Raw genomic sequence first — 18,945 nt, forward strand, 5'->3', positions numbered from 1 at the left:
CTGTCCATGGAGGTGGGTCAGACTGACTCAGGGGAGAGTCAGAGTAAGGCAGCAGGCACATTGCTTCTTCATGTATGTGTCTGTGCATGATGGAGGGAACGGAGCAGTTTTTCATGTGTTTGTAGGAGTCTTGGTGGCTGAGTCATGATTTTAATGGTGACATAGGGAAGACCCAAGGATGCTGAGCCGCATGACATTGCCTCAACCCCACTGTGACTGTCTAAAGTATCTCAGCTAGGGTGAGCTAGACCTGATGGTGTGTAGTGTGTCCTGTGCCCATCACCAGGAGTGTGCAGTGTGTCCTGTGTGTCTGTCACTGGGAGTGTGTAGTGTGTCCTGTGTCTGTCACTTGGAGACCTGCTGGGGGCATCTCAGCAGAGATGGTCTGAGCCAGAAAATGATTGAGACTGTTTGTGTCCAGTTCTGCCATGAAATGTCCTCTCCGGAGCCGGGGCCTGACTCTCTCTCACTCCTCCCTTGGCCCAGGCAGCTGTCCTGGGTGGGCAGGGCTGGCAGACAGGCAACTTTAGTCTAGTTAGTAGGACTTGAAATCCCGAGTTGCTCTGGATTGTTCTCCCTTTAGAGGAAATTCACTCTTCCTGTCTAGCATCTCGTGGTGCAGTCCCAGCCTGCGTTTCAGCACTGAGGGAAAGACTGATTGAATTTCACATTCTCCGTCACAGACAGGGAACGTGTGTGTGTGTGTTTGTGTGTGTATGTTTGTGTGTGTGTGTGAGAGAGAGAGAAAGAGAGAGAGAGAGACAGACAGACAGAGAGAGAGAGAGAGAGAGAGAGAGAGAGACAGAGAGACAGGCAGACAGAGAGACAGCGACAGAGCCAGTGGGGCGTTGGGGGGCTGATTTTCCCAAGGAAACTCTGTGAAGGCCAATTTGTTAGAGAGCAGGTGGAGTGTAACAAGGCATAAAGACCATCTTTGGCAGTAGCAGGAATGTCAGGCCGCTGTCCTGACCATGATGTCCACAGGCTCTGGGTTCTCTCCTGCTACGCTCTCCTAGGCTCCTCAGCGCATGGATGGCTGCAGACGACATTGTCTCTCCTGGCAGCTGGCTGATGCCTGGTGTTTAGTGGCCCGTGTCTGTCCCTGGGAGCTTGTGGCAGAAGATCCACAGACAGTGTCACTTCATGTCCGATCTAACATGACAAGCAGTTCCAAGGAGTGTGATGGTGTATTCTCTGGCCTTTTCCATCCCTGCTGCCATCATGGGAACCCAGGGCCCCAGAACCACTTTACAGATCCCTCTCCTGTCAAGGGGACTTCTGAGGTCAGGAGTGACTCGGTGTCTGGGACAGTGTGGCAGTACCAGCCAGTGTGAAGAGTTTGCTGTGGGTCTGATAGCACAGGGCCGGGCAGTGAGTGGTGTGCACGTATCTGAGCCCTGAGCTCTTCCTGAGTAGGAAATATACCCGAAGAGTCTCGTCTCCTTAGTCTGGGAAGCAGGAGGGTCAGCACTGAGCCCCAGAAACTGCCTCTCCCAGCACAGTGTTTTGGGCTCAGGGTCATGATGAATAAGAATCCAGCCGGCAGGTGAGGAATTCCACCTGGGGTCGGAGACCGAATGCTGAGGACACTGCGTGCTGCCCTGTGCCTTGTAAAAGGGCCTTAACAGGGACCATCAGGACTGATGGACACTGGGGAGTAGAGGGACACGGGCTGCTACGCCTTTACATTCTCCCTCTCATCCCTCCTTCCTTCCATTTCCACAGCGTCTCCAGTGCTGACCCCGGAGATGACCATGGACCTTGGGGTCTCTGGCTCTGCTTTCGGCGACTTCTTGCCCTTCCTCAATCCAGGACTCCCCCAGTCACCACCCTGGGAGCTGATCCAGACGCCCCCTCTGGTGACCTCAGCCATTGCTCCTCACAACCCTCTGGTGCTGTCACCTTTCCCCACAATGCCCGTGGTGGCAGGAACTGCTGGCCATGGCCCCTGCGACCCTGGACCTTGCAAGGTCATCATCCAGGTCAGTTCTGAAGGGAAGATTCTGGAGTCAGCCCAGAACCAGTCTGTCACCCAGACACAGGCTCCACCCAACCAGGGTGCAACAGAGGCTCCTTCTGGGCATCCTGCACCCATCTACTTGGCATCCTCTGTGCCAAACACCGTTACAACCACCCCAGCTACTACTGTCACCCAGTCTGGTATGGGAGACCATCTGCCTCATGCTCCACCACCAGAGGCTCAGATAGTTCCCACTCTATTCTTATCCTCTGGTGGGATACAGCCCCAGTGGTTTTGTGGGGACAGTGATCCAGTCCCTGCTTGGAGCCAGGCCCCTCCTGAAGCCTCGCGCAGGCCCAACAGTGTCTATGAGAACTTCCAGCGCTGGAAGATTTTGAAGGCTCTGACCCGGAGGTACCTTCCCAGGACTCCTGACACTGAAGTCCTTTCCTGCTTCCTCATGTGAGTCTTTCAGTGGTCATCGGGTTCATGGAGCTTCCCAGGAGGGGACTGGGGTGACCCCCAGGGTAGGGTCCAGGGGACAGATGTTCTCAGGGATGCCATCCCGGGATTCTGGCTCAGGAGCCCGTAGTGACCAGCCATGTCCGAAAGTCTCACCTCAGTCATCTCATCAGGATTGGTCCTGATATGTGGTCTGAGGGACAGACATTCTGTTCCTAAGACCAGACACAGCACAGATGTGCCAGGGTTCAGACAGGCCGTGACTTCTCGGCCTTGGCATCCCATGACATATCCCCAGAGCTGAGGGTATACGCCAGTACAGCCACCAGGGTAGGGTGTGGTATGCAGAGTCTACTCTGGGAGGGGAGACCAGGCCACCATTGGGGGTCATGGAAGTCAAGGTATGGGTGTGGGGCAGTGTGGGCTCCTGGCAGATGCAGACCCTGACCAAGCCTGTCCTTGCAGCCCGGTGTTTCGCACTCTGGCCCGCCTGAAGCCCACCATGAGCCTGGAGGAAGGCCTGCGCCTGGCCCTTCGGGAATGGCGGGGCACGAGCAACTATGACCGCATGATCTACTCCGACATGGCGGCCAAGTGAGTCAGGCCTGGGCAGAGAGTGGGGGTCAGGGTGGCTGCAGGCCCGAGCTTCAGGGGCTGCTCCCAGATGGCCGAGGGGCAGGGAGGGCTAGGCAGCCCCAGGAGACCCTTCCCCTGCAGAAACTTGTTCCTCCCGGAGCCAGGACACTTTTCCCCAGCCCACTCCGGGGCTCCTGACCACAGTCTGAGGGTCACAGTCCCTGACCTGCTGTGACCCTCCAGGGCCAATGTGGGGGATCGCTGGGGGTGCTGGGGTCCGTGTCCACCCCATTCTCTACCCTCCTGGGGACTGGGCCATGAGCATCCCTTGTCCCTTACTCATCCTGCTCAGTCCCGTTCAACCCGACTCATCAGGGTCTGTGTTCCCCACACCAGGTTCATGGAGTTTGAGGCCGAGGAGGAGATGGACGTGCAGAAACTGCAGTGGACGAACGGAGCGCAGGGCCTGCCACTCCCCGCCCCACCCAGGCCTGGGCCTCAGGGGGCTCCATGCCCACCGCCAGACCAGCAGACAGGTACGGACCCTGCTCCCAGCTAAGGGCCACAGGACCTGGGAAGGCCCTCGTGGGTCTTGACCTGCTAAGGAGCCTTCACTCTCCCGATGACCCCCAGACCTGTGCTCATCGGCCCCCTGTTCACGGGTTTCTCCCTCTCCTAGCACATCCCATGCTGCCTCAGGCGTCAGACTCACCTTTGAAGTGGGGTCGGAGACCCTGGGGACACAGTTGGTCCCTCCTCCCATTGAGGGCCACCTCATCCCTCACGCAGCCACTGGATTCCAGGGCCCTGATCCAGCCCACTGGGACCTGTCCCCAACTCTGTGCTCAGTGCTGTGTGTCTGAGGGCATGGACGCGGGGTCCCCTCACATCCCTCTCTTCTTCCTTCCTCCTCAGCCTGTGTCCCCAAGAAGGCCAGACCCCAGGCCCAGGCAGCTCGCCCCAAGACACACAAACCTCAGCAGCCCCCCAAGTCCAAGGCCCCCGAGGAGATCCCTCCTGAGGCCGTGCAGGAGTACATGGACATCATGGACGAGCTGCTAAAGGCCCCCGACTCAGTCTGCAGGGCGCCCCTCGGCCGACGGGCATTGGACAGGGAGGAGCAGCAGGAGGAGCCTGGGATCTACCCTGACCCGGGGCTCTTGAGCTATGTGTACGAGCTGTGCTCCCAGGAGGACTTTGTCACCAAGGTGGGGGATTGGGTGCTGCTGTGGGGTAGGGAGGGTGCAGGGCTGCTTCTATACAGGGCATGGCAGTGATGTGCAGTCTTTGCTTTGAGCTCTCTGTGTAAATGCACACCTGTGTTTGCATATTTCTGCTTGTGTTTGTACGCATGTGTGCACATGTCTCTCTCTGAACACAAGCAGTGGCCCTTGTTTGTGCATTTCTGAGTTTGGTCAATGTGTGAATATCTCTGTGTGTCTACATTTGTGTGTAATGTGTGGGCGCAGTGCAGACACGTGCAGAATCATGTACATGTACCTAGAGGTGGAAGAGAGTGTATCATTTGTATCAGGTGTGTGCTTGAATCCATGTGTGCTCACATGTGCTACTCTGTGAGAGTAGGTATATAGTCCGTGTGCCTTTGTGAGTGCGGGTGTGTACATGTCTCTGTGTGTGTGTGTGTGTGTGTGTGTGTGAGCATTCCTGGCTTGTGTCTGTGTGAGACTGTGCAGCCGTCCAAGCCTGTGCAGCCGTCTAAGCCCCTGAACTGTGCTGGGGACAGGAGTGTTTGCTTCCTCATTCCCTCCTGTTCCCTATGAGGACCCTCACCCCTGCTTCCCTCTCCCAGGTTGAGGCGATCCTTCATCCCAGCTTCCTGGAGCTCCTGCTCTGCCCAGAGTCCCAGCTGGATCTCCTGGACCTGGCTGAGGAGCTGGAGAAGGAGGAAGGACTCACCCCCACACAGGTGAGGGCAAGTGGACCTCTGCAGGTTTGTGTCAGGGACCGGGGCGTTCAGGTAAGGAGGTGAGCAAGGACCCTGGGCAAACAAAAAGGAGTTTTCTGGGTTGGTTCGGGGAAGGAGACTCTACGGGTTAGACGGTGACTAAGCCTGGGAACTCCGATAAGTGGGGCTGCATGGGTCAAGGAGGGGCGCCCCAGAAGCGAGTCCCAGCAAGTGCGATGCCCCCCATGCCCCCTTCATGTGAGGCTTCAGGGAGAAGAGGACATGAATACTGGGTGAAGTGAGGATGATGGAGAGTGAGAAGGCTCTAAGGGAGCCACAGAGCTCAAGCATCTTCTGCTGAGAGGAGTAGGAGTCACTCTCTGTCCCACCCTGCACCCCCACATGCCCACACTGTCCCTTCTCCCCCCAGATTGTGGACAAGCGTCTGCAGGCCTCAAGGGCTAAGGAGGTCATGAAGGCTTGTCCCCAACACCAGGTGACAATAAAAGACTCCTGCCCCCCTGAGACTGACTCTGGACATGCCTCATGGCCTGGGCAGGCCGAGGCCACTGTGATGGCACCTGGAGCCTCTGCCCCCTCTCTGGGGAGACTGCAGTCCCCACCCCTGCAGGCAGGACCAGCGCCCTGTCCCAGCCTCACTGCCCCCACTCTGGACAGCAGGCCTCCCCGCATGCTGGGAGAGGCCCCTCCTGGCCGGGGGTCGCTTGGGGCAGCAGAGGGCTCCAGTGAGGAGAAAGAGAAACTGACCAGCCAGGTCTTCCTCCAAGCCACTCACAACAGCCTGCTGCCCTGGGGCTTACCCAAGAGCCCTGGCCCTGACACTGGCCCTGACACTGGCCCCCACCTGCCTGGACGTCAGGGGTATCCCGAGCTTCCATCCACTCGCACAAGGGCCTTCAAGTCTAAGGCCCCTACCAGGAAGCATCCTCTGTGTGGGGGCCCAAGGCGGGGCACTGCTAAGAAGACCCCCTGTCCCAGGGAGCACCCCACGGTGTTTAGTGGCTCAGCTTTGTCTGTGAAGCTGGAGGGCCCCTCCCTGCCCCCCAAGAGAAAGTGCCAGCCTGCCATGGCCCAGAGGAGGGGGAGGGGGCACAAGAGACAGTAGGATATCGGGGGGCTCCTCCTGACCACCTCCCAGGGTCTGGCTGCACCCAGAAGCCTTGTGTTCCCCATGATCTTCAGCTAAGACTGCTCTGGAATGGGGGGGGACTGTACCTGGAATGGGGGGTTTGACTGGAGCAGCCTCTTTGTTTCATTGTGTAAATAGTGAATAAAATTCAGTTCATTGGAAACATCTCAGTGTCTGTCCTCTCACTTGTGCTCCTTGGGAGGCCTGAGAGCACAAAGGGTGAGGGGAATCACAGGGGAGGGGGGAACCCTGAGAGTACTGTGCTCCCTGGAGAGTGGAGGAGTCCTTCCCATCTGGAGGAAGATGTGCTCAGTCACCTGCAGGCCCACACCATCCTGAGGGCATAGACAAGGCTCTCATCTTGCTGCATTAGCCTGGACCAAATAAAAAATTAAAGCTCATTGGGTATTTGCATATCATATTCTTCACTCACATAAAATGTACAATGCTTTGATTTGACATCATAGAATTTAAATGTTTTTGTAACCAGACATATTTGAACATTTGCCATCACTCTTAAAAAAATATGTGGGAGGGATAGTACAGCAGATATGTCGCTTGCCTTGCCCATAGCCAATTCCCAGCACCCCATATAGCCCCCACACTGTGATAAATGAGTCTGTTCAGAGATCCAGGAGTAAGATGTGAGTATACCAGGTGTACCCCCAAAACCAAATAATCATATAATAATAATAAAGGGGGCCGATTTAATGTACTGATTTAATTGTTAAGTGTTTTACCATTTAAATATGGTCCTGGTACCTGTAGAGAAGGTGTTTGAGAACCATTCTTCATTTTCAGTGACAAGATATTTGAAACTCAGGACCTTAGAGATTCTCAGGGAATTAGACTCCTAGTTTTTAAAAACTAGTTACAACTCTAATTATTGAGAAACAGTAGGAAAACAACTCTTCAGTGTTAAACATTTTAATTCTCTGCACTTATCACTATTAACGGGCTGGAACAATAGCACAGTGGGTAAGGCGTTTACCTTGTAGGCGGCCAACATGGCTGACCCGGGTTCGATTCCTCTGCCCCTCTCGGAGAACCCAGCAAGCTACCAAGAGAATCTCGCCCACTGGGCAAAGCCTAGTAAGCTCCCCATGACGTATTCAATATGCCGAAAACAGTAACAACAAGTCTCACAATTTGTTATGAGACATTACTGGTGCCCGCTTGAGTGAATCGATGAACAACGGGAGGACAGTGCTACTATTAATGAGGGCTGGAGCAATAGCACAGCGGGTAGGGTGTTTGCCTTGCATACAGCAGACCCAGGTTCGATTCCTCAGCCCCTAGTAGAGCCCGGCAAGCTACCGAGAGTATTTCGCCCACATGGCAGAGCCTGGCAAGCTCCCCGTGGCATATTCGATATGCCAAACACAGTAACAATAAGTCTCACATTTGTTGTGAGACATTACTGGTGTCTGCTCATGCAAATCGATGAACAACGGGAGGACAGTGCTACGGTGCTATTACTAATGAAAAGTTAAGCATAAAATGTGTTTCTTAAAATATTTAGTGAATTTGAATTCACGTAAAATTACATTGCAGAGAGGGAAGGGACGAACTAGAAATTACAAAAAGGCAGTGGCAGAGGTGTTTTGACACGTTAGTGGGGATGAAAGTGAATAACATGCACCCCCCAAACAGAATTATTAAAACAATTTGGGGGCAGTTGGGTCACACCCAGAAGTGCTCAGGCTCCTCATGGCTCTGTACTGAGGAGTCACTCTTTGTTTCTGTTTGTTTATTTGTTTGTTTTCTGTTTGAACGAGAGGAAGCTTTTTGGGTCTCACACGGCCATGCACAGGGGTTACTCCTGGCTCTGCACTCAGGAATCACTCCTGGTGGTGCTCAGGTGACCATACCAAATTCTGGGAATCGAACCCGGGTTGGCAAACGCCCTACCCGCTGTGCTATTGCTCCAGCCCCGCTGAGGAGTCACTCTTGACTGCTCCAGTGAACATACGCTGTCCCGGGGACCAAACTTGTGAGCTTACCCTGCATTGCTGCTAAACCCTGGCAGACGTCTGGGGCCTCCTGGGGCCTTATTGCCTCAGAAGGTGCCCGTCTGCTGGTCCATACAGGACTGCCCCTCTGTGGGTGCTGCGCCTGGGCAGAGGCCGGGGCACCTCGGCTGTGCTCCCCTGTAAGGCTATGTTGGCTGCTGGGCCTGCAGGAGGACAGGACACCCCCCTGAAAGTGGTTCTGGGCTGGGCGTGTGTCTGGCAGCACATGGCCTTTGCGCCCCTCAGTACGCATGTGCAGCCATTGGGCTGGTTTCAGGGTCTCTCTTGGGGTTGGTGGGGGGGGGGGGTCTTCCCAAGGAATGCTCAGGAGGTCTGGGGGCACCATGAGGGATTCTTTATATTTTTAAAACATTCGGTACCATGATTTCTAATGCTACTGCGATAGGGTTTCATGGACAGAGTGTCTCTCCACCACACCAGCACCAGAGTGCCCACCGCCCTCTGCTACAGTGATGGAGGTCCATGAACACAGTGTCCTACACACCAGCACCAGAGCACCCACTGCCCACTACCCACTGCTACAGTGATAGGGGACCATGGACACAGTGTCCTACACACCAGCACCAGAGCACCCACTGCCCACTACCCACTGCTACAGTAATAGGGGACCATGGACAGTGTCCTACACACCAGCACAAGAGCGCCTGTCTGTCTGTCTGTCTCCCCCCCACCCCCTCTCACTTCCCTTTTAGGCAGTGTGGTTTGCAATACTGTTACTGAAAGGGTATCATGAGTATCCCTTTACCTCCTTTCAGCACTGCCCACTGCTACAGTGGTAGGGGTCCATGGACACAGTGTCCCTTCACCACACCAGCACCAGAGTGCCCACTGCCCTCCCCAGCCATGGCTCCAGTCCCCTCTCCCCCAGACCGTCTTCCCCTGCCACCCAGGAAACTCCACTCTCTAAACTCTTCCTTAGTTTTTATTGTCTCTGGCATTTATTATTTCCTTATTACAACTCTTTATATGCCACATCTGAGGGATAGATCTATGCACACCTATGTAAACTTCATCACTGGCATTTCTTGGCCAATTCAATGGCAATTCAGTGCCAGGGTGCCTCCAGGGCTGCACCCAATGATGCATGCTGAACATGCCCCCAAACAGCTCTAAGAGCTTCCAGACCCATGGAGGTCAGTTCTTTCAAAGGGGTGATTAACAGGAAAGAGATCACTGACATATACCCAAACCCAACAGGACTGGTGTCCTGATGAGAAGAGACACGGACTCACACAGAGGCACCCACACATGAGAGGCCTTGGGTGCGATCAGCCCTGCTGCCCCTGCATCTCAGACCTCCAGGTTCCAGAGATGTCTCCATCATTTGCGTTATGGGCCTGTCCTATTGTTTCTGAGAGATGGCAGAGATTGATCATCATCTGGGAAGATATGCTCACCTTCGACACAGAGGAGAGTCTACCAACGTGGACACAGACAACTCTTTCAGCAGGTGCCCAGTGACCTCAGTGGCCTGCCCTCCTGCCAGTCCTTGGGACAGTCACAGATGGAAATGAATCAATCATGCAGTCAACCTCGGCCATTGGCCCAGGACCTTGTACTAACTCAGCATCAGAAGTGATGGTCAATGAATAAGTGCCGAGAGACTGAGCCTGTGAGAGGCTCTGGGTGTCTGAAGCCTCTACAGACCCTACGATTTTCAGAAAGGTATGTACAGCAGTATGCACCACCCAGAATCCTTCCTCTCAGTCACTTCAGCCTCTGGGTTTCTCAAAAATGTTCAGACTCTTTGGAAAATGCTCCTACCTAGGTGTGGTGCAGAAACCCTATACTGCTGGGGCGGGGGGGGGGGCGTCATCACCACAAAGTGTCCTGAAATCCTCTCAGGGAAAACCAGTGTGGGCCGAAGCCCTCTTACTGCATCAAACGGAAAGGCTCTTCTAGGCAGGGGAGTTGGGGAGCAGGAACTGTAGCTCTGAGGCTCCTCTAACCTCACTGCAGACAAATGCTCCCTGAGTACCCTTGTGTGATTCCTAGTACTGGAGCTTTAAGGCACAGAGGCACATACAGAGAAGACCAGAGACCTCTCTCAGATTGACACGTGCAATCAAATCTCATAAGAGATGGGAGCTGTCTAGAAGGGAGGGGCGTTGCTCATGGCTGGCGGCAGAAGGCTTTGCTGAGCTGGGATTCCAAGCAAGAAACTGAAAATGACCTTGTGATCCTGGAGTCAAGGGAGCAGAGGGTACAAAGAGGAGGGTCCAGTGTGGTAGGAAAAGCAGAAGCAATGTGGGGAGCAAGGAAGGCAGTTAGGGATTATACTGGTCAGCCAACCATGGAGAAGTAGATCTGCAGCCGGGCGGGTCTTGAAGTACTATGAAGAAAAGACAGCACTGACTGTGAATTCAACAGAGGGGCTACAAGAGAATGTCAGACATCATAGATGGGGGAAGAGTTCCAAAGACCTGAGATTTGGGAGAATATTTACAGAAAGGCACTATGAGATCTGTGGGTTCTAACCATTCTCACCAGGGGAAGATAAAATCAGGTCCTGGGGTCTTGTGATCCAGTTGTTAGCAGGGAGGGAGCAGGAGAAGAGCAGAGAAGGCCAGTGGCCAATCCTATGACCAGGAAACAGGGCCAACAGCCCTCCCTTATATTGGCGAGAAGAGTTGGGGACTCTTGCGGCCTGGGCAAGATCACAGCTGCCAAGGAAACAGACCACAGAGTGATGGGGGCAGAATGGAGACACAACTGGGTGTGGGGATCGAAGAAACAAAGGGGGAGGGGGAGGAGAGTCGGAAAAGGTAGAGCGAGGGAAGGTGGCAGCAGATCAGACACTGTTCCTGCGCACCTGCTCTTGGCAAGGAAAGTTGTGAAGACTGAGGTGGAGAGCCTTTGTGCACCCAGAGTCAGAGCACAGCAGTGGGGCACTGTGGGAGCATGGAGAGATGAAGATGCAGGGGTGAGGGGAGCGGGGGTGAGGACATGAACATCAGTGGCCGCCATCCCACTGCTCTGTGTTCTCAAGAAGAGGCAGCGAGCTCTTCAGCTGAAAGGGAGAGGAGGAAGTGGATGTGCCTCTTTTTTAAACTGAATCACCGTGAGATACAGTTACAAAACTGGAACTCAAACTTCATGTTTGAGTTTCAGTCATACAATGATCGAACACCCATCCCTCCAGCAGTGCATATTTTCCACCACCAATGTCCCCATTATAACCCACCCCCAGCCTCCCCCTGCCTCTTTGGGAGACAATTTCCCCCATACTCTCTCTCTAGTTCTGGACATTTGGTTTGCAATATAGATACTGAGAGGCTATCACATTTGGTCCTTGATCTACTTTCAGCACACATCTCCCATCCCGATCGACCTCTCCAACCATCATTGACCTACTTATCCCTTCTCTATTCCAACTGCCTTCTCCCCCAGCTCACAAGGCAGGTTTCCAACTATGGAGCAATTCTTCCTGGACCCCTTGTGTCTACTGTCCTTGGGTGTCAGTCTTGATGGAGCACAGAACCTGAATAAGATGGCGCAAACAATCTGACAATGTGAGCATCCGCACCCCTGCAACCTGCCGTATCATGGCAAAGGGACTCTGATGGAATTGAGGACTGGAAATTGGAGATGTTCCTGGATCATGTCAGTGGGTCCTATATCATCACAGGGTCCTTCAACTGGAAGGAGGCAGGTGACTTAGGTGAGAGAACACATGTGGTGACAGAGCAAGACTCGGATATGTTCCCTGAGTATGCCAGAAGGGCTACTGGGCTAGGAATGGGGCAGCATCTGGAAGCTGGAATAGCCAAAGTGACCATGTACCGTACAAGATCGAAAGGAAACAGATGCTGCATCTTGATCTCAGATTTTCACTTCCAGAGACAACATAATTCATTTCCAGGGGCTGGAGCGATAATACAGCGGATAGGGCTTTTGCCTTGCATGTGGCCAACCCGGGTTCGATCCCCACATTCCATATGATCCCCTGAACACTGCCAGGAGTAATTCCTGAGTGCATGAGCCAGGAGTAATCCCTGTGCATCACTGGGTGTGACCCAAAAGCCAATGCATTTCCACTATGTGAGTCACCTAATTGGAAGTGAGCTGTCACAGCTTCCCTGGTGCCTGAGAGCTGGGCTGTTCTTGGAGAGTGGGAATGTGCCAATCATCCTTTTCCCCAGAAATCCCCACCAGGAGTCCTTGTAGCCTCCCACTCACTACCAGTCTCCAGCTCTCAAATTACAGAGGAGGGTTTCAGCATTTCAATTACCCCCACCTCACTCTGCCACTCTCTAGCACTCCCAAAGAACAAGGTTTCTCATCCTAGCAAAGCCTCAGCACTGCTTCAGCCCCCTACCCACCATCAAAAAAGCCTCCTCCTGTTTCCCTATGCCTCCTACTTTGTCCATCTCTCTTCCATAAATAAATACCTAACCCTCTCACTACACACACGAAAGGCCAATTCCCCCACCAACACATGCAACTCACAGGGCAGAACCACTCACCAGCACATTTCCCCTTTCAGGATCCATTCATTCTCCATGAACCAGTTTTCTCCCATCCTTCCAGATCAGCAGTCACCCTTCCATTGGTCTCTCTCCCCTCCTGTGCATTCACTCATACACCCTTCTATCCCTTGCTTATCCATTCCCCTTTGTCCATCAATCCATCCATTCTCCCATCATTCTCATAGAAATCCCCGATCAGCCAATATATCTTCCCTTTCCATTGATCTGCCACCATCCAATGACATAACCACCATCTTTCCTGTTATCCTCCCACATGGCTTCCAGTACTCATCTGCCATCTCATTAATACCTTTAGACAACAAAAATACAGGAGAATATTTTTAGTTCAGAGGTAAAAAGGTAAGTGAAATCAAGAGAATTATTTTAGAGCTAGACCTAGTAAGTAATGTGAAGAAAATTCAGTAGGGAGATGCAATTATAGGGAAAATATATTTAGCTGATATGAAAATTCAAGCTCCTCAGAAAAGGAGGAAAATGACAAACTCAAAGGAACGATGCACTATTTCATGAATAAACAACAACTCAAAAACTTCGTAGACTCAAAACCAATCTAAAAAGAAGGACTAAAGGGGCTACTGTAAGACGAAAAATCCCTACAAGCACAACAAACCTGTACAGAAAGATGGCACAAAACCCCATAGAATCATCTCTCTCAATGTCAATTAAGAGACACAGAGTGGCAAAATGAATTAAAAAACTGAACCCAACATTCTGCTGCCTACAGGGAACATATCTGAACAGCCAGAGCAAACACAGACTCAAAGTCAAAAGATGAAAAACAATCCTTCAAGCAAACAACTCCCTCAAAAAAGCTAGGGTGGCCATACTAATATCCGACAACATAGATTTCAGGCTGAAAAAGATTAGCGGGGACAACAAAGGCCATTTTTTTTTAATAATCAAGGGATATGCACAGCAGGAAGAAATCACACTCCTAAATATATATGTACCCAATGGGGGACCATCAAAACACTTAAAACAATTTCTAATAAATTTCAAGGAGAATATTGGTAGCAACACAACTGTAGTTAGAGACTTCAACACTGCCTTATCACCTCTGGATAGATCAACAAGATTAAAACTCAGAAGGAAGTGCGGGCTTTGAAGGAGGAAATGGAAGAGAGGCCTTTCCATCCCCCAAAATGTGAATACACATTCTTTTCCAGTGCACATGGAACATTTTCCAAGATAGACCATGTGCTGGGTTACAAAATATACCTCAAAGAATCAGGAAGACAGAAATTGTATCCACTATCTTTTCAAACCAGGATGCACTGAAGTCTAACAGCAAAACCTCAGAAAGTTGTGTGGACACTAAATCGTACACAGCATGGGGCTGGGAGAACTGTCTGGAGATATTGCCTGGACATAAGGATCTTGGGTCAGAGAAATTGTTGGGTCAAAGAGCTGAGCACATGTTCTGCATGCAGGAGTAAAAGGTCACTATCCAACACTGCAGGTCCCCTAACGCTGCAGAAGTGACACCCTCACACCCACAGTCAGAAGTTTCCCTGAACACCTCATGGTGTGGTCCAAACACACAGAGAAACACATACAGAGAAATGTTGGTCTATAAAATCATAAAACACACAGAAGAAAACTCAGGGGGTATATTCTGGGATTTCCACTTTAGGGACCCATTCAGACTCAACTCCACTGGGCAGGGAAAAGCAATCAAGAATGAATGAATGGTGTGAGTTTCCAAATAAAGGAGTGGGCATACATGTGGTACTCAAGTGTTTGGTGGCCGAGAGCCCCCTCCCAGGCTAGACGACACCAAGAGGTGGACAAAGGATCAGGGGAACTGGGGAACTGGGCCCCAGGCTTGTCAGTAGTCAGTTTATTTCTCTCTCCCCAACGAGTCTGATCTCTCTCCTTACTGCACAGCCATAGTTGTACTTTTGGTCGTAGTCCCAGTCATCATAGTTCCATCATCCTAGTCTCCTCATAGATCTCAAAGTCCTTTACTTCCAGTCATCGTCCTTGTATTCCTTGTCATCCTCCTAGTCCCCTCTTCCCGTGAAGGATGGGGGTACAGAGAGGTGGGGTTGAACATTATCATAACAACAAACAGAGATAAAGCTAGTCATTCAGGGGAAGTTCTAGGAGATGAACTCAAGGACAAAATCTCATCTGAGGGTGCAGCACTCCAGATTACTAGGAGATCCGTTCAAGGGCCGGATTGCATCTAGGGAGTATTGCTTTCTCCTTTCCTCAGCTAGTAATCCATTTAAACAATCATACTAACTTACTTCTTATAAAATTTCTAGTCATTTTTGTATGAACACAATAAGAAGTATATTAAGCTTAAAGACTGGCTCTTCCTGGGACATCTTGCTATATATTCCAAACCACAGTCCTCAGGCCAGGCTAGTTTATCCTAAACTCAGCAGAGTCCTTATTCAGCAACTTCTTCTTGGGTCTTGACAGAGTCTGTTCCATGACGATGCTCTTAACTTATTATACTTCATACAGTTAGCTTGTCCCTTTCCGATGCCAGGGTAGTTTACAGCTTACCCTGGGCCCAGCCAGTCCCTTTCTTGGGACTCCACTTTTGGAGAGCTAGGAACTAAGGGAAACTGAGGCTTAATTCAAGTAACTATGGATGCCCAGGAGTAAATATTATTTTGGAGTCAATTAACTTCCATGTTACAAAGCATAGCATCAACTGTCTTTCTGGGTCTATACAAAAACGACATTGCTAAATAAGCCATGCAAATGACATAAAGGAAAGAGAAAAGTAATAAAGGATTATTAGTGCTTGATGGAATTGGGTGTGTCTCAGGAGCACTGTTGTGGGAGAAACTCAATAAAACTAAGCTCCCTGCGGGAGGAACAAGGACAATCCAATGTTATCCAACAGAATGGGACAACATAAAACTAAAATGTATTTACAAAGAAAAGGAAACTACCACGGAAACAAACAGCAAACAAAAATACACAACTGACTAACAGGCAAAAGCTATTTGATCGTCATATATAACAAAGGATTAATGTCCAGAATATACTAACTTACATAACCAAACAACAGAAAAAAACAAAATAAAAATTATTAAAAAGACATAAACAAACACTTCCTCAAAGATGGCGCACAGACACATTAAAAAAGTCAACATTACTCATAATTAGGGAAATGACACATAGTTGGGAAAAAGGTTAAAGAAGAAATGAGTGTTGGCAAGGATGTGGAGAAAAGGGCTCTGTTAGTGGCAATGAAATTAGTGTAGTTGCTGTGGATAATGATATGCAGTCCTTAAAAATTTAATACAGAAATTTCAACTGATCCAAAAGAACCACTACTAATAAGTTATCCAAAGACAATTAACAGTTGGAGGGACGAGACAAGGATGGCCACTCTCTCCACTACTGTTCAATATAGTACTGGAAGTACTTGCAATAGAGATTAGGCAAGAAAAACATATTAAGGGCATCCAGGTAGGGAAGGAAGAAATCAAGCTCTCATTATTTGCAGATGATATGATACTATACTTAGAAACCCCTAAAACCTCTACAAAGAAACTCCTAGAAACAATAGACGTGTATAGTAAAGTTACAGGCTATAAAATCAATACCCCAAAGTCCATGGCTTTCCTATACATAAATAGTGAAAGAGAAGAAAGTGACATGAAGAAAACAGTCCCGTTCACAATTGTGCCCCAGAAAATCAAGGACCTAGGAATCAGCTTAACTAAGGAAGTAAAGGACCTGTACAAAGAAAACTACAAAACCTTACTTCAGGAAATAAAACAGGACAGGAGGAAATGGAAAAATATCCCCTGTTCATGGACGAGGAGAATTAACATTGTCAAAATGGCAATACTTCCCAAAGCACTGTACAAATTCAATGCGATCCCTATTACAATACCCATGACATTCTTCAAAGAAATGGAGCGAACACTCCTGAAATTTATATGGAAAAATAAGCCCCCACAAATAGCGAAAGCAATTCTTGGGGGAAAAAATGGGAGGACTCAACCTCCCTAACTTCAAGATCTACTACAAAGCAGTAATAATTAAAACAGCATGGTACTGGAACAAAGGCAGAGCTGTAGACCAATGGAACAGGGTTAAATATACTGACATCTTCCCCCAACCATATGATCATCTAATCTACGATAAGGGGGCAAGAAAAGTGAAGTGGAGCAGGGAAAGCCTCTTTAACAAATTGTGCTGGCAAAACTGGATGGCTACATGCAAAAAAGTGGACTCAGATCTCTGCCTAATGCCATGTACAAAAGTAAGATCAAAATGGATTAAAGAGCTCAACCTCAGACCGGAATCCATAAAGTTCACTGAAGACAAAGTTGGCAAAACCCTCCATGATATTGAAGCTAATGGTATCTTCAAAGATGTCATGCCACTTGCCAAGCAAGTGAAAACAGAGATAGACAAATGGGATGATCTTAAACTAAGAAGCTTCTTCACCCCAAAAGAAACACTGACCAAAATACAAAGACAGTCTACAGAATGGGAAAGGACATTCGCCGAATACACATCCAACAAGGGGTTGATATCAAGGATATACAAGGTATTGGTTGAACTCCACAAGAAGAAAACGCCCAACCCCATCAAAAAATGGGGCAATGAAAGGAACAAAAACTCTCTCAAAGAAAAAATCTGAATGGCTAAAAGGCACATGAGAAAATGCTCTACACCATTAATCATCAGGGAGATGCAGATCAAAACAACAATGAGATATCATTTCACACCACAGAGACGGGCCCACATCCAAAAGAACAAAAGCAACCGGTGCTGGTGCGGATGTGGCGAGAAAGGGGCCCTCCTTCACTGCTGGTTGGAATGCCGACTGGTTCAACTCTTTTGGAAAACAGTATGGATGATTCTCAAAAAATTAGAAATTGAGCTCCCATTTGACTCAGCTGTACCATTCCTGGGAATATGTCCCAGAGAGGCAAAATGTATAGTCGAAGTGACATCTGCACTTGTTTGTTCATTGTAGCACTCTTTACAATAGCCAGAATCTGAAAAAAACCTGAGTGCCCGAGAACAGATGACTGGTTGAAGAATCTTTGGTACATTTACACAATGGAGTACTATGTAGCTGTTGGAAAAGATGAATCATGAAATTTACATACAAGTGGTAATACATGGAAAGTATCATTTTAAGCAAAATGAATCAGAAAGAGAGGGATAGACACAGAAAGACTGCATTCATCTGGGGAACATAAAGTAACAAAATAGGAGACTAACACCCAAGAGTGGCCGAGATTAGTACCAGGAATTTTGCTCCATGACTTGAAGGCCAGCCACACGTGCTAGGGGTAAAGAAAGCTCAGATAGAGAAGGGAGCACCAAATAGAGGGTGTTAAGAGGATCCTCCCAGGATGGGAGAAGCATGCTGAAAGTAGACTATAGACCAAACATAATTGCCACTCAATGCCTCTCTGGCAAACCACAGCACCCAAAAGGAGAGAGAGAGAACAAAAGGAAATACCCTGCTACAGAGGCAGGGTGGGATGGGGGGGTGGGGGTGGGGGATGAGAGGGATACTGGAACCCGTGGTGGTGGAAAATGGGCACTGGTGGAGGGATGGGTTCTTGATCATTGTATAACTGAAACCCAAACACAGAAATTTGTAAGTCTATAACTGTACTTCAAGGTGATTCACTAATAAAAAAAAAGAAATAAAGGCATTTGGGGGCTGGAAGGGATTTGTCTTTCACGCGGCTGACCCACGTTCAATTCCCAGCATCCCATATGGTCCACCGAGCGTTGCCAGGAATAATTCCTGAATGCAGAGACAGGAGCAACACTCTGAGCATTGCTGGGTGTGACCCAAAAAGAAAAAAAATGTAAGAAAGAAAGAAAAAAAGACAGACAGACAGACAGACAAAAGAAAGAAAGAAAGAAAGAAAGAAAGAAAGAAAGAAAGAAAGACAGAAAGAAGGGAAAATTCAAAATGATGGTGTTGGGTAGGTGCATGGAGGTGGGATTGGTGTTGGAATATTTAATGTAATAAATTATTGTGAACAACTTTATAAAAATAAAAAAATTTTAAAAGGCAAATAAATATTTCCTTTTCCCTAATTAGTATGCCATCAACATTTCACTAAAATATAAACATACTTCTCTGAACAATTTAATGTTTATACTCAATGTTTATATTTCTCATTTAACTGAAAACCTCTACAAAGTTTTGCCCTGTATTCACCCTATATCTCCATTCACCTAACAAATCCAAGAGGCAGATAGGAGACACAGGTTAGGAGAAGCACAACACTTAGCTGATGGAGCTGAGATAATTACAAGCCATGATCGTTCTTCCCTGAGGTTCTTCAAGAGCTTTTTTCTTACTTTTACGTGTTCCTTCTGGAGCGATAGCACAGTGATAGGGCGTTTGCCTTACA

At 49.4% G+C, this 18,945-nt stretch overlaps 1 pseudogene; it reads left to right on the forward strand.

Annotated features, from left to right (window-relative positions):
- The window catches only part of LOC130036154 (NUT family member 2G-like), a 75,167-nt pseudogene that overhangs the window by 42,384 nt on the left and 13,838 nt on the right, over nt 1–18,945 (forward strand).

Source organism: Sorex fumeus, unplaced genomic scaffold (genome assembly GCF_029834395.1).
Source record: "Sorex fumeus unplaced genomic scaffold, SorFum_2.1 ptg000063l, whole genome shotgun sequence".
Classification (NCBI taxonomy): Eukaryota; Metazoa; Chordata; class Mammalia; order Eulipotyphla; family Soricidae; genus Sorex; species Sorex fumeus.